The 15,830-nt window shown below is 37.6% G+C and overlaps 1 protein-coding gene across 1 annotated transcript in view; it reads right to left on the reverse strand.

Moving 5' to 3' along the window:
* The window catches only part of KCNB2 (potassium voltage-gated channel subfamily B member 2), a 204,518-nt gene that overhangs the window by 11,651 nt on the left and 177,037 nt on the right, over nucleotides 1-15,830 (reverse strand). The window lies entirely within an intron of this gene.

Raw genomic sequence — 15,830 nt, forward strand, 5'->3', positions numbered from 1 at the left:
AAGTATGCAAATAAAGTACTCCTCTTTACTGAAATTACTGTGAAATAACTAATGCATGCCTGAGTTCTCTAATATACTCAATAATATAATTACACTTTCAAAATTCAAAGAACAAATAAACACATACTATGCATGGCATAGATCTGAACTGTAGAGCTTGCATCTTCTGTCAGTCAAACTAATTGCCTCCTCATTTTAGCCCGCATCAGAAAGTAAATAATAGTATAGGAAAAGCTGTATAATGCAAAGACACAATTACACAACAAACATTGTTCTGAGAAAATAAAATCATGACAACATATCTGCCTGGTTGTCATCAGTTGAACTGGTTTTAAATTAGGAAATACTGACTTTCCAAAATCTTTCATAGGAAATTTATTTTATGCCTCAATGTTCACCAGAAAATAAAAGATCCCATTTGAAAAAGAGATGAGTTGATATATAGCACCCCTTCTTATGCTGTGTGACAACAGTAAAACTCCATGCAAGACAGGTCATTTTATAGGTCTTGAATACATAACCTTCTTGTCCAGAATTGCTACCCAGGGAGTTGTAGTGACAATAACTCTCTATCTGTCTGTTCAGGCCATTTCTTCACACACAAATCTAAACACTGCCAGCTGTTTTAATAAAGTGCACAGAGTAGCAGGCCTGAAATTTTTAGTGTGTTAGGTATATCAACTACAAGCGTGAGTGTATTACTGGTGAAAAAATTTCAGAGCAAAGGAAAGTATTTTGGCTTCTTCTAATGTAAGAATGTGAAGCTTTTATTTGCCTGGGACTTAGGTGTGTAATTAAAGGTGTGCATCATTCCAAACACAGTCTGTTTTAATTACTGCAATTGATTAGATTTTACACGTCATTAGGCAAAAAATGGTAGGTGATTACTAGAAAGAACAATAGCAACTATGAGAAGAAGAAGAAGAAGAAAATAAAGAGATTCCCTGTTCTAAGTCTACATAAAGAACACTTTGCAGATAGTATTATGCTGGTAAATCCTCATAAAACAGATGCAGCTTATACTAGTGGAAGTGTGGTGTTTATAAGAAAGGCCTGTAGCAATCTGCTAGGCTAGCTGACTAACTTGATCACACAAAAAATCCAACTCTTGTTAAACTTCAAAAATATTTCCTTATAAATTGCCAAATATTTCTAAAAGAATGTCCTCCCCTATGTGCTGAGTATGAGACCTTTGATCCTATTCCTGATGAAATGAATAGCAAAACTTCCCTTGAGTTAATGATGCAATTGTAATACGCTGCAATAGGGTTCAAGTAGCTCCTTGCAGTTCTGCAACAACTATCATTGCAAAAACATTTCTGAGATAACTGACATGCCAGTGGAACTGTTGTATAAAGCAGAGAAGTACACGTTAGGTTCACAGTCAAGTTTAGCTGCTCAGGGAAAGTTCAGCTGAACCATGTCTAACAGCCTATGTAGGATATTTGATTAATTTACAAAAAACTATATTAGCAATGTTGCTTCCTTAATTTTTGGTCCAGAGTAGGATCTAGAACATTTAAGCAACAAGCAGTAATACAGGCTGGCTACTCTTCAAATCTCTCAGCTCTGTAGGCATTGAATTTTATCAGGCAGTTACATATTCTTCTCTTTCTGCACCTAAAATGATTAAATATTTTTAAAATAAATTACTCTGGTAAACTTTGGTCTGACTTTAGAAAAACAAAGCAGACAAAATAGCCATTGTTCAACTTTTTAAATAGTAAACAGACAACAGTTTCTGCAGAACTGAAATAAGTCCCTGGGCTGTAGCTGACATAATATGGCAAAATCGCCATACTGGCAATTTTCAATTGAATTGCCAGTATGGTAATTTTGCCATATTATGTTTCCATTCCTGATCCTGTAGCTACCTGTTCCCAGGTAGCTGTAGCTACCCACATACTCTCTGAAGTGCTTGCTTTTGGGAAATAGGTGTTTAGCTCTAGATTTGGACAGATAGATACCTGAAGTTGGTCTAAGTTCCTCAGAGAAACCTGGGAGTTACTGACTGCTGTAACCAGCAGGCCATGCTGTGTCTTCCATAGAAGTGTTTTAACCTGTCTTCCTGAAGTTGATCTGCTGGGCAGCCAGTAATGCAAGAATTATGAAGCCAGATAGAAACAGCAGAAAGAGCATGATGCTTGTTTGACAGCCAGGTTATGCAGATAGGCAAGAGTCCATAAATTTAGGAACGGTAACAGCCCTTTAAGCAGGAAGAAGAATCCTAGGACTCCATCTTCACTTCCAAGCTCAGTGTCCAGACTTCAAATTAGCATCTAGCCATGTCTTTCCATTATGAAGCCATGATTTGCATTTCTGGCTGTCTAGTGACTCAGCTACAAGGTGCAGGGTACTTTTAACCCAGTGCTTCATAACTGGGACCTTGGAAATGATAATTCATTCTCTTTTGGCCTAAGTAGAATGTAAAATACACATATCTTGTTTCTGAGTTGTCTGGTTTAACACAGGGGGAAAGATGTGCTTTACAATCTCCTGTTCCACTTTACTACCTTCCTCAGAAGAAGGCAGGAACACAGAATTTCCCTATTTATCTCTAATGTTTTCTATACTGTCAACTGAAGGAATAGATACCTAGCATAAACTGACTGGACTACCCTCAGATGTGTGCTCTAAACAGTCAATGGGGCAAGTTTGGGCTGATGGGACTGACTCACTCATTTTTTAGTGACTAGTGTGTCCATTAGGCTTTCAAATGGCACTGACTCACTTTCATCCCTACTCATGTTTTCTATTTGGTCTGCATGGTAAAAATCAACCATCATGTTTTGCATCACTTATGGGAGAGAAGAAAAAGGAGTAAAAGGAACAGAAGCCAATACTTGCTTTTGAATGCCTTTTGTAGGAGAGAAATACATAATAATAGGGACAAGATTGTCCCTATGCGGATACTGTCTTCCTCTATCTATGGATAGAGATCATTCTGCCAGTGCTAATTGTCTGGCAACCACACTTAGTCTGTATCAGGATTAAAACAATCTTGAATATTCACTTAGACTGAAAGTGAGTGAGCAGACACAAGTCAAGAAAATGTTGTTGCAAAAAGAAAATGGAAACATGCAGAGGCTATATTACGGCCTCTGTATTATAGGTACTTTTCTGGCTGGCCTTGTAAAAGTGTATTTAAATTCATGAAAATTTTCATCTATCCCAGGTAATATGCCCACAAATATGGCAGATATGTTCATAGGCTTGATGCGAAGCTTGTGGAAATCAGTTTAAATCAGCTGCACCCTTTATTATCAACAGTCTTCAGCTTGTGGTGTTGTCTGCAACTGAACCAAATGAAGGTTTTAGCTCAATAGCCACCTTGCACATCTGCCTAGATCTGTATGTGTCCTGTTGTTGACGTCTGGGGCTATCTAAAAGAGAAACTGTTTGGAACAGTAAAGGCAGCACTACAAATTGAGTTCAACAGTGCAAGGACAAGCACATTTTTACATTTGTACAAACTGGACAAGTACAAGGACATTTTATCAGACAATCATAGCACTTAACAGTGCAGCAACATGGCACTGCCTTCAGCAGCTGCCACCACTGTTCCTTGTTAGACTCTGCAGAACGATGTCATGAGGCAGCATCTCCTTCTCTGGTCTCTTCACTGCCTCCCTTCATTATCTCCTTGGGATGTCCTGGTTATGAGCATCACCTCTTGCTTTTGCCCCATGGTTCTGCCTTGTGCTGCTCTGCAGGGGACAGCATTCAGCCCATGCTTGCTTGCTGGCAGTTCTGCACTCCAGATGTGTATGTGTGTCACAGTTCATATCATGGACAATCTGGCACACTTAGAATCTGTTACTTTGAATCTGAGGTTTCAACAGGTAACACTGAAAATGTTCATCAAACAGACAAGACAATTTGCTACTGATAGCAGAATATGGCCCTTATGAGCTAATGCCCTTCAAAATTGCCCAACAAAAGGTCTTTGGCCAGGGGACATTAAGAAGGGAGAAGAGTAGGGAAAAACCCTACTTGTATTTGATCCAAATAGGAATGTAATGGCAATCCTTAAGCATGCAAATTCTAACCAATTTTCATAGATCTATAACACTGAAAATTATGTAAGAATAGATGTATAGTACATCTCTGCAAATACTCCATTTCTTAAATAATGGAAGAATTTGTTGCTAGTTACAAAAATTAGACTTATATGCCAATTTAAGCTTATCCTAAAAGTATTACTGAGAAATAAACATGACATCACCCTTCAGTCAGACTATGTGCTTGGCCAGGCTATGTACCCCCTTCCCCCCGCTCCCTTTATCACTATCAGAATTGAGTCAGTGCTTGCAATAGTGAAGACAGAATTACACCATACAGTTCGAAAGACCTTTATATCATTCAGCCATAAACTTTCAAAATGGGCATCTCTTGTAATTATGTTACAGTGCCTGCAAACCATCATTACAAATGGAAATTTGCCACTGTTAACGGCCCTTCTTCCCTTCCAGATTACACTTTGCATCTCTTTTTACTTCTCTAGCATAATCTCTGACTGCAGACTCCTGGTACAGGTCTAACAGCTCAACATAGCATAAAATATGTAGTTTTTGAAAAATAAGATGAAGGAGAGGGGAGTAATTTAACAGAATAACATAAATTTAATCCAGTTTACAGCTTTATTGCAACTGCCCTTTCAGGAACACATGTGATAATGGCTCTGACAGTATGTGTAGTCACTGAACAGCTTCTTTCCGCTACTCTTGATCTCTTTTCTTGATGACATTATTTAGAATTCTGACCTTTCATTTCCACTTTTCCCTAGATCATTACTATTAATTTTTTTAAGGACTCTATTTGAATTTTCTGCACTGATCTTTCAGAGATACTTATTAAGCCTGACATTAACCTTCATGTGTGAAGGCTAAGCTCTTCATGTTGTACTTATCTGGGGCCTAAGTGGTGCACAGATTTTCCTTTTTGTCTTTTTGCACTGGGATGAATATCACCTTAAAAGCTTAGCGTAGAAATGCTCATTTAGGGTTTTTTCACTAACTTAATGACTAGCTCCACAGATACTCCCTATCTTGTCCTTAAAGAAATTGTGCAGACTTGCTAGACATAAGAAGTGGCCATCTATTCTCTTCTCCCTCTCTCATCAGTAGATGAGTAGCCACTGCTCCATCTTCAGCTCAGCTTGACAGACCCAAGTTCCCGTTAAGCTAGTGAACTCAAGTACTTCTGGATGTTTATTCAGGGAACCATGAAGTCCAGTGGGGGCTCCACCCAAGGAGTCACTTCTTAAATGGCCTATGTCCAGGGGTGTGCTGTCATATCAAGATCACTTAGATTGGGAGCCAATGTGTCGGAGTGAAGTTGGAGGCAGGTAGTCCAAGGGACTGCCTTTGCTTCTGCAAAGCAAGGTCTTTCAGGTCTGTGTCTGAGGAGACTGAGGGGAGGTGATGATGTGCTGCATACCAAGAAAAACATGGATGGGATGCTACTGATGATAGCAGTCAAGCAGAAGGAGGAAATAACAGGCAGCTTAGGAACTGGCTGAGATTTCACCACCAGGTCACCCAAACTTCTTCCAGCACAGCTACATCTGAGCTAGGTACCTTAAAATTAGCTCCTGTTGGTCTGCCTGAGCTGAGAGACTACTACTATCCTTCACTTCAGAACTTCTGTCACGAAACCTTTGTGCATAACAGATATCCTTCCTGCTTTACAGCCCTGCACAAACTCCATTTTTTTCACAAAACCTTCCCATGTCTACTCATCTACTTTTAACTGACCTTCCTGTCTTGTAGACTAATATTTGCCTAAAAAGACCTGGATCCTCGGGAGGCAGGGTAAACCTGTTTAGGATAGGACCCTACATCCCTTGAGAGCAGCCTGGCATACCTATAGTTTAAAAGTAACAGTAATGAGATACATCTCTCCTGCACTCTATGGTAGGTGAATTACTGCCTTTTGTATTTATGCCAGTACGATAACAGCAATAGAATACATCTCTCCTGCACTGTGGTGGACACACTGCATTTACTTAATGTCTTGATTATTCATTTAGGGAAGGATGATCTTGGGATTTAAACTATCTAGACTTTCAGCCTCAAGATTCAGTAGATTGTGGGTTGGAGCATCCGCTTGTAGCCAGAGTAGTTTGGTATAAGGCATTATTCCTGCGGATAATAAGAACCCTGAGAATGTGCACTGAGTCTGTAGGAAGTTGAACACAGGGGCCATTATAATCTGTCAGTGGGATGTTAGTACATACTAGAAAATCAAGTACAACATCCCTAAAATTTATAGGACATATTTACCAAATATTGTGACCAGAGAGTGATGACACAGATCTTGGAGTCTGGACATATTGGAGACAAGTGCTAAGCAATGGATTGTGACTGTGACTATTAGATGCATCTTCATTGGTCAGCACATGCCTGAAGAAACCTTCTGTAAGTAATTATCAGCAAGAGATGAGGATGATACTGGGGGATCTTGTTAGCCTGAGTGAAGAGGCGAGACCTTAAGTAATGACAGAATAAGGTAGTCTTTGTGGCCTCAGAGGAGGCACATTTATTCAGTTCAGGCTGAATGGAGACAACCCTGAATGAAGTTTATTTAGCACAAAACTAATCTGTGTTACATTGGACTTGTTAACATGGATTAAAATCCCTATCAAGTCAATTCTAATGTTTTTTTGTTGAATGGCAAAAGGCTATCTCAGCTGGAGACATGAAATCAATTATTTCATGATCAGTAGCAAACTGCTTATTAATACCTAATGTAGAAGAAATGGCGGGACAGTCTAATAACCCTTCAAAATCAGTGGAAGTGAATGGGAATTGCTTCAGTTATTTCACTAGAATTTGGAAAAGCCCATGAATCTGTCTGTCACATTATTGATAGAAGTGGAGCTAGTACTAGCTCGTAATTATAATGTAACTAGTTTAATCAATTCAGTCACTTAATATAATGTAGTTTACAGTGAAAAATGAAAATAGTATATTTAGCTAACACTTTATTTTTTGTATAAGTATGGAATGGGTTTAATTACACATTACGATAAACACAAAAGTTAGCTTCAAGAGTCATGTGAAAGCCTTTATGTAAAAGATACTTTCTTGTCTGTCAGAAAAATAACATCTGACCTGCCTAAATGTTATTTTCAGTTCAAACAATTCCTCAGAGTTTATGAGAAAAATCTTCCATATTTATCATACAGTAAATGAGTTGTCTTTAATAAAATTCCTGTCTGTCCTCATTCAGAAGTTTCCTAAACTTTTTGATGATCACACTTGGCGTGTTATGTTTAGGTTGTGTTTTGTACCGTCCATCTGATTTTCAGAAGGAGGGAAAGATGATTATTATTACTGCCAAGAATGTACAGGACTCTTCAAAATTTCCATGTAAGCCATGGTGAAGAGCTTACAATTCCACCTATTTTGCAGAATAGACTGTAGGTAAGATCTGTTCTGCATTCCTTGCACGTACAAAATAAAAACGACATTATCAGGAAATTCAGTTTATTTTTTTAAAAAATCAGGCTATTTCCAGCTAATAATTATGCTCTTAGTCAAATACGAACTAGTTCAGATTAAAAGAGAGCAGCAGTGGCAGCTTTAGCCTGTGATGTCGCCTGGAAACCTCGCCATTGCGTCAGGCGGTGAAGGGCGCCGGCCGGGGGGGGGGCCGCGGAGCTGTCCGCCGGCGCGGTGCTGAAGGAGACACGTTGGACAAGGGTTGATCTATCATGACGCACTCACATAGTTCTGTTATCATCTCAAACAGATGAAGATATGAAGTTAAATAAATGAGGATATGAAAAGACAAACCTTTTATAAAGATAATACTGCCACAATAAAGATAATACTGCCATATTACTTTTTTTTTTCTGAGACAGAATACCATTAAAGTAGGCTGGAAAAGATCTCCAGAGGTCAGAGATTTATATTTACTGATTGCCATTAAATACGTTATTAAAAATGGCTAGCAAAATATAGTGGAGATAAACAATCAGGAACAATGAAAATTAAACAAAAACAATTGTTAAGCTCTAACTACTTATAATATGGGCTGTTGAATAGGTATAATGAGAATCAACGCACCTGATGCACAGATTCGTTTTGACGTTATTGGTTTTGATATCATGACCTGTTGTTCCTTTTTATCATTCAGCTTAAAACAGAAAGCTGGATGCAGCTGACTTCAAAAAGTACTATGAAAAAAAGTTGAAATTCATTTTCTTGGTTCTGACTGTTCATATTTTCTATTAATTTTAATGGTTGTTTACAGCTGAGATCTCAGATTATTAACCTGGACTGTGCACTCGAGTCTAATTTGCTGGCATTCATGTTAAGATTATCGTTAAACTATTCTCATTCTATCATCTTTGCCTATCATTGACTGAGAATGTCTTTTAGAAATATAATACAATGAGTAAGGATGACCTCCCACCTGAAGCCTACTGTTAGCTATCAAAGAGATTTGCTACTCAGCCTTATTTTAAATTATGACAAGCACAAAAGTCAGACATCATAATCCTCACTGACACTTTTAAAATAACTTTCCTGTCTTGGCTTCATGTCAATTTCCAGATATATTTCAGAACTGCAGCACTATATAAAACATCTACATCAACATATAGTTTTATGTGTAGAGCTTATGCCAATATTTCCCACACTTGTGGAATCAGAGAAATTGTTAGAGAAATGAATATAGTTTGTTGCTTTCTCTTATGCAAACAAATCATGTGTAGTTACAGGCCTGCTTATCTTATACTATCTATCTTCCGATAGATATGTTTAGATATATCTTATGTTTATGCTATTTAAAATATTAGCTATAGTTCCAGCAGAAATATATGGACCATTCCTATCACATCACATGATTTAGAATGCTATCAAATTCTAGCAGACATTGCATTATTAGTTACACTCATTTTATGCTTCAAAGATTTTGTCCATAACCAAGGGAACTATGGACTTACTTAAAATAAATAAGAAAAATAAATAAAAAAGAGATAAATTGAAGACAATAGATAGACCTGCTTATCAGACTTTTAGTTCTTTGCATTTCCTGGAGGAAAATTAATCCTGTGCAATGGGAGACATCACCATCTACACATCTTCTATTTATAACCCAGAGGGCACAATTCACAATGGAGTTTTCAGCTCTTTGAGTTAATAAAATGTATTATAAATACATCTAAAAAAAGAGCATTGATTTAACTTTAGGGCCAATTCCTGATATATAGTATTTTTATTTTATGCCTAAACCATTATTGTTCTAAACCATTAAGTGATACTCAATTCCATACAATTAATATTTTCAATCTTTTTGGTATGTTTTATTAAAAAGATGTTTTACAATAGCTTTAATTATTCTATTAAGGACAAAACAACCCTACAAAAGCATTCTGATAGCATAGTCATCAAATAATATGATGATCACTCGATAATCCCTTCATAGCTTCCCTATGGAACTCCTCAAACTCCTAATGACATTTTAAAGTACTTTTTCTGTCTATGGTTCACTGCATATTGCTTTTGATTAAGTTTTTAATTCTACAATATCTTTTCTTAAATAAAGCCCTTAGTTAAATACAGTGCTAGGAAATGTTAATTCTAAAGGATGGGAAAATGTGCAGCAGCTTAACTAAGATATTAGTCTAAATTCAATCACTAAAGAAACAAAATTGGTTTGGCCAGATGTAGATGTACTGTAAAAATTCCCCACCAGTTTCAGTACCATAAAGACATTTTATTCAGAGGCAAAAATGACAGCTACAGCAAGGGGAGGAGAAGAAACCAAGTAGTTATTAAGCCAAAGTATTCTGCAAACATAAAGTAAAAGGTAACATTCATAGGCTATGTCTACACTGCAGACTGAGGTGAAATGTAGCCATGTTTAGACTAGTTCTAAATAAACCAGCAATACCAAAGTAGTGCCAGCATGGAAGTTGTCTTTCTTACATATAATATTTAAGCAGCTTAAGTATCAGCATCATCAGAAATCAAACAGAGAACTCAAGTAAGTGCTGTCTGGAATAACACTATAGCAGAAAGCAGTTTGCCCTCTATAAACATGAATAAACTCATGGAATTCAACCTTTGATTAACCCCACCATGGTCCAAAGCAGCTGAAGAGCTGATTAAATTAGCTGGTGAGAGTTAGCCTAACACAAATCACCTGCGGAAGCTGGATGATAGATCTTTTGTAATATTCTTGCGTTACCCTTGTCCCTCTTGGAAAGGATGTAGTTCAAGAAAAATGGGTTTTGCCACTGGTGGCCAAAATGACACTTCAGAGCAATAGGCAGCTTTGTAGAAACAGGATATTTTAAGTAAAGCCTAAACCAGCCACAGATTCAGAGAGCCTCTGACAGTGCAATAAATATTCCTGCACTTCCTGATCCTATCCAATAACATAAGCAGGGTACAGTCAGATCTTATTGCTATTACTGGTAGTGAATTGAGTATTTATTACCTTTTAATCTTTCAATCTCAACAGTTCCTGGAACTCCAAATATTCAGGAAAACATGGAGTCAGATTCTTTGTAAGCTTATGCACAGGATAGCCAACCTTTATTCAGAACTTGGAGCTTTGGACTGGAGTGCTCCTGTTTTGGACTTCTTTTAACCCCAGGGATGCACTGCTGGTAGAGCTTCCAGGACAAGACTAATGGGATGAATCTGGAAACAGATCTCTGTATTTTGAGTAGACTTCCTTACCCTCTTTTTCAAGCTTGTCTTTGATGTGCTGGAATATTTGTTTTCTCCAGTGACTTTGAAAGCTATGCTGCTAGGATTTTTATTTCCTGCTATGACTATGTAGCCAAAATTTGCAAAGGTAGGCATTATTTCAAAAACAGTCCTTTGGCCTGTTTGAGTATAAGCAATGAGGTAAGTATTCTAGTCTCAGAAAAGCTTTCTAGAACCATACAGAGCTGGTTCTTACAGCAACCAGCACGACAGTCAGGGATGATAGAGCCCAAATGATGTCTGGTAGCACAGGAAAGACTGACTTACTCCCTAAACTATTCACATTCTCTTATATAGGCTGAATGTACCTGAGGCTGCAGGAAGTTAGTATTAAGTTAGTGCTATGTATTTGTGATTCTTTTGTAGGGTCTGTAGAGGCTTTACTGGATAATCACACTCTGTTCTTACACTAGTCAATGTTTTGATTTTGCTAATTGTAAAATTATGTTTGAAACTAGACAATTTAGTTAAGCCAGTTAGAACTTGGTATTTTGCAAATGTGTAATAAACATTTCCGAGATAAAAAATGACCTAGACATGGGATAAAATGCAAGGATTGGCTCTGTGATGAACCATAATATGAGCAACAGAGTTCAGATCCAGGATTTTGGTTAGAAACTTTTCCTTAAGTTAGATATCTCTCCAGAATTACTTCTGTAACTTCATCTATAATACTCCAGTTTTGAGCCTTTGCTGAGGTGTGATGTGCTCTGTAACACATTCACAGTGCACCTGTGTCCTTCAAACAAATTTAAATGTCCTCAGATCACATTTAGAAAAGTCAAATCATAACTGAATGAAGATCTGATGCACAAAATATATTATCTATTATTAAAATATTACATACATAATATTAAAAGGTACTGTTCGTCCTGCTGTGAGCTCAAATGAACAACATACTAGATAAAAGATGCCTATAAATTATGTGAACCTTCCTAATTTAGGTCCATATTTTAGACTCAGTTTTTAGCAGGAACATCTTGAACAGTTCAAGAAATGTCCATTCTCTCCTAAACTGTGGAGTGACCAGAAGCAGGACTGAATGTACAGTAGTCTATAGAAAGGACTGGTCTTGTCTGGTTGCTTATAAATGACTATTATGTTTCAAGAACTCCTAGTCTGCCTGTGTTACAGGGCCTGTTTTTTGTCTCAGCAAATCAAAGGAAATTTTGCTATTGTCTTCAACCAGAGTGAACACGTGGATCTTGAATCTACTGGTAAGCTTTATCAGGAGTGTGCTGATCACCAAAGGAAAAAGGCTGCCTATGTAAAGAAAAGCAGATTTTGGACCTCAGTAGTGGAGTGAGGAAGTAAAGGAAAGAAGTCTTACAAGCCTTAACGCAGTGTTTCACAAAATGATTTAAAGATATTTTCCTATTTTAACCAGTAGATGTCTCTGTTTTATCATGCAGCTGTTGATAATGACGTAACGTTCCTATTGTAACAATATATATTTAGTAAAAAACATTTTTTTCTCTCATGGAATGAGTATATATGAATGTAATAATGCCTATTTAACACTCTTTGCATTGCCCGCAGATTTCCTGACCAACTGCAGCCCCTGAAAACTTCAGTGAGAGCTCCAGTTACTCTGCACCTTTGAAAATCATCCTTATGGAAGTATCCCATAGGATTTTAAAAGTACTAGAAGAGAAACTGATAGGGTTCCATGGGCATTTATCTTAAAATTCAATAACTTAATACAGCATTCTTTGTCACATGGAAAGGCATTCTGAAGCAGCTTACAGAGCAGTAGGGAAATACTCAATTTCTGCTCAATGCCTCAGGAAAATTCCATGATGTGATAGATCTCTGCTCCATCAATGTGTAAAATAGCATCATTTCTGTATCTATATCTATCAAGAGTAATAATGTAGAAGATTTTAAACATTTAAACCCAACTGAAATATATCAATGTGATGCAGTTCTGTTCAGACATTGGTATTTTCCTCATCATTTCAGAAACACAGAAGAAGATATTTATAAATAGCCATGCTAAAATCTTTACAGAAGAGATCAGCATTTTTTGAATTATATTCAAAATACATTATTTTAAATAGATATAAAAGTAAGCTATATTGTTTCAGACATTATTACCTCTCGAATTTCAGTAATTGCCTAAGAATGTCATAGATGTCTATGAATTGTTTCATGGTTTTATCCTTGCCTGTCCTATGGCAATAGTCCATAAATTTGATATCAGGACCTAGTTTCTTCATTCTGTTTTCCTGGGGATCTTTACGTTGGGGGCCCTGGTTTAGCCCATCAGAGAGACAAAAGCCAATGGCAAATCTAAGCTGGATCTGCACTGACTGCAGCAGAACTTTTTGACTGCGGGTTGTTCCATGCAGGCCATGTGCCTCCTCAGTTGAAATCCCTGCAGAAACTGTTAGGATTTATGATTGTGCCTCTAAATAATGAAATTGCATAAGCATATTACCTTACAGGAGAAAAATGCTCCCTAGTTTAGGTGAGAGCTGTGCCCACAGGAACAAAATCAATGTGTTGGGGCTTATTTTTTTGCCATTGAGACCCAGGTCTGTATCGGAAGCAGAATTTCTCCAGATGGAGACAGCTCTGCATCACGGAAAAATGATGTGTTGCTGAATTCTCCTGTGTGATCACGATTTTACACAGCCGTAGGTCAGCTGCTTTTTAGTCCCATTTACACTCCAAATGCACTGTGATGAGAGGGGTGAAAGGCCATTTCTTGATAACCACACAAGACAAGGAAGTGTCATCAGTCTCGTGTCATCAGTCCTATGCCATTAGTCCCGTGTCATTAGTCCCAATTCCTCACAGTATGGCCATTTCTAGGAGCCAAGCACAATATGAAGCATTAGCAGGGAATATAACGCTAAGGCCTGAAATGACTTATTACAGGCACAACTGTTCCCCAGATGCATGGGCAACGAGGAGTTGATTGCAGAGAGGGAAATCAATGTTGAGTAGCTGCAAAAGAAGGACCAAAACATCTGCTGAATCTTCCTGATTGCCAGTCTTACTGCCAGGCCACAGAAACACCAGAGAGTGCAGCTATGCAGCAGAATATCTACATCTCAATCAAGCTCAAGCCAAGAAATGAACATGAAAACAAATTTTTCAGGTGCTACAGTTGTAATGCAGCTATTTGAAGCAAAACTATGTACAATAAAATTCATCCTCAAAAAATCCTTGAACATGGAACAAATACATTATACTCTGGCTATGCCTCAAGAAGTATCTTTCATAGGTGACAATTTCATAATGTATATATCTTTTCTTTTAACTGCCAGCATCTGGCAATTTATGATAAACACTTAGAATGGTTCATTGGAATGGAGGCCTTAGGGGTATTTACACTGCTTATCTCTACACAGAAATTATGCAGAGGCCTACTTCCACTTCCTGAAAGCTCTATGAAAAAAAACACCGGCAGCACCAAGAGAAAACAAAGAATTTACTGTAAGGATAGTGGGATCCTATATTTTGCAACATCTTTATGATGGGAGAGAGAACTGCTTGAGAAAGCCATAAAGACAGAATTTGTGTATTTAGAAGTACTAATTAAAACATAGCAAATCTTTCTGAAAAATCTTTTACTGTGGATAAAAATATCACAAAACCATGTGACTTCTAGTAGCTGATAGAGAATCATAGCAGTACTCAAGATTCACCGTGTAAAAGCGCAAGGAATATATGTAATATCACTATATACTGTTATGTGTGATTTCTCTGAGATATAAACATACAGTTGTATTCTTTCTAAAGGATTATTTATTACTGCTCTTGCAGATCATGATTACTTCTGCTTTTTTCTGGGTCCTTCATACCCAATGATTTTTCTGTAAATAAAGTAATGAGGAACACATTTATGGGAAAATACCTGTTTGACTATACCTGTAAGAAAACAGACATTGATATATTTCACTGCTACTAATAGAGACATGGCAACAGCACTGCAGCTGTGGTTTGTTTTTTGCAAAATGATTTATCTTACTAGTCATGGAAGTGCATATTCCTATAATTGTCCCATGCTCTTTTGAAGGATAAGAGGTGGGAGGGAGGTGATTTGTTGCCTTCAGTACAATAAGCTTAACATTATGACAGAAAAGTTAATGTTACTCTGAAAGCAAATAAATGGCAATGCTGCTTTGCTGTCATACCAGATGCAGAAATCCATGTGATGTGGAGTTTAAGGAGTCAAAGCATGGCAGTAACTGAGGTGCTATTCAAAATTTGGGATCTGAGTTGTAAACTGACAGCATCTAAGAAAACACTCCTCGTTTCTGAGCTCCTGTGTATCTTTACCTGACAGACCCCATAATATCTCAGCTGCTTCCTTAATTGTAATATTTCAAGATGAATCTAGTTTGATATGAGACTGCGATCATTTAGAAATACAGGGTATATTAAGTCACAGTGATTCAGGGAAAAATAACATCCCGCATCAGCCAGGTTAGGTAACATCATGGTCTGTGTGTACATTTATGCTCAAATAACTGAGCTCCCCTTTTCCTTTCCAAATCATCGTTCTCTTCCAGGCTCTTACTGGAGGCAGGTAATCACCCCTCTCTGAGATTAAACCAACGTTCTCAAAGATATACTCAGGAGAGCAGTATGGCCAAAACACTGAAGTCTAAAGCAGGTACAAGGATGTTTAGACCAGTTTCACACAGACTCCTCCTCTGCACAGACCCCTTTTGCTGGAGGGGCCCCCACTGACACTTGCACTTCCAGAGCACTTTGGGCTGAGCCACAGCAGACATCTTCTTCCATGCCACAAACACAGTTTCTAATGTACATATTATAGCTTGACTCTGACACTGAAGCTGATTTATGAGAGAGAGCACTCATAGCAACTGTGTGATGTTACTGTGCATATTTAATGCATCAGTTGGGGGATGCATACTATATGTAACTCAACAAGATAAAAAGCAATTTCTATGGATTTTTATCAGCAGGAGGCTTGTTTCAGAGCAGCATGGTTTGGATAAGAAATTCCCCTAAAGGCATGAGAAATCATAAAAGAGGAGTACAGTTTCCAAATCTCTCTCAGTGGAAATCAGAGATCCAAACAGTAAAATGGTGCCAGTAGAGAAAGTGAGTAACAGATGCACTTTC

The sequence above is a fragment of the Dromaius novaehollandiae genome, chromosome 2 (assembly GCF_036370855.1).
Source record: "Dromaius novaehollandiae isolate bDroNov1 chromosome 2, bDroNov1.hap1, whole genome shotgun sequence".
Classification (NCBI taxonomy): Eukaryota; Metazoa; Chordata; class Aves; order Casuariiformes; family Dromaiidae; genus Dromaius; species Dromaius novaehollandiae.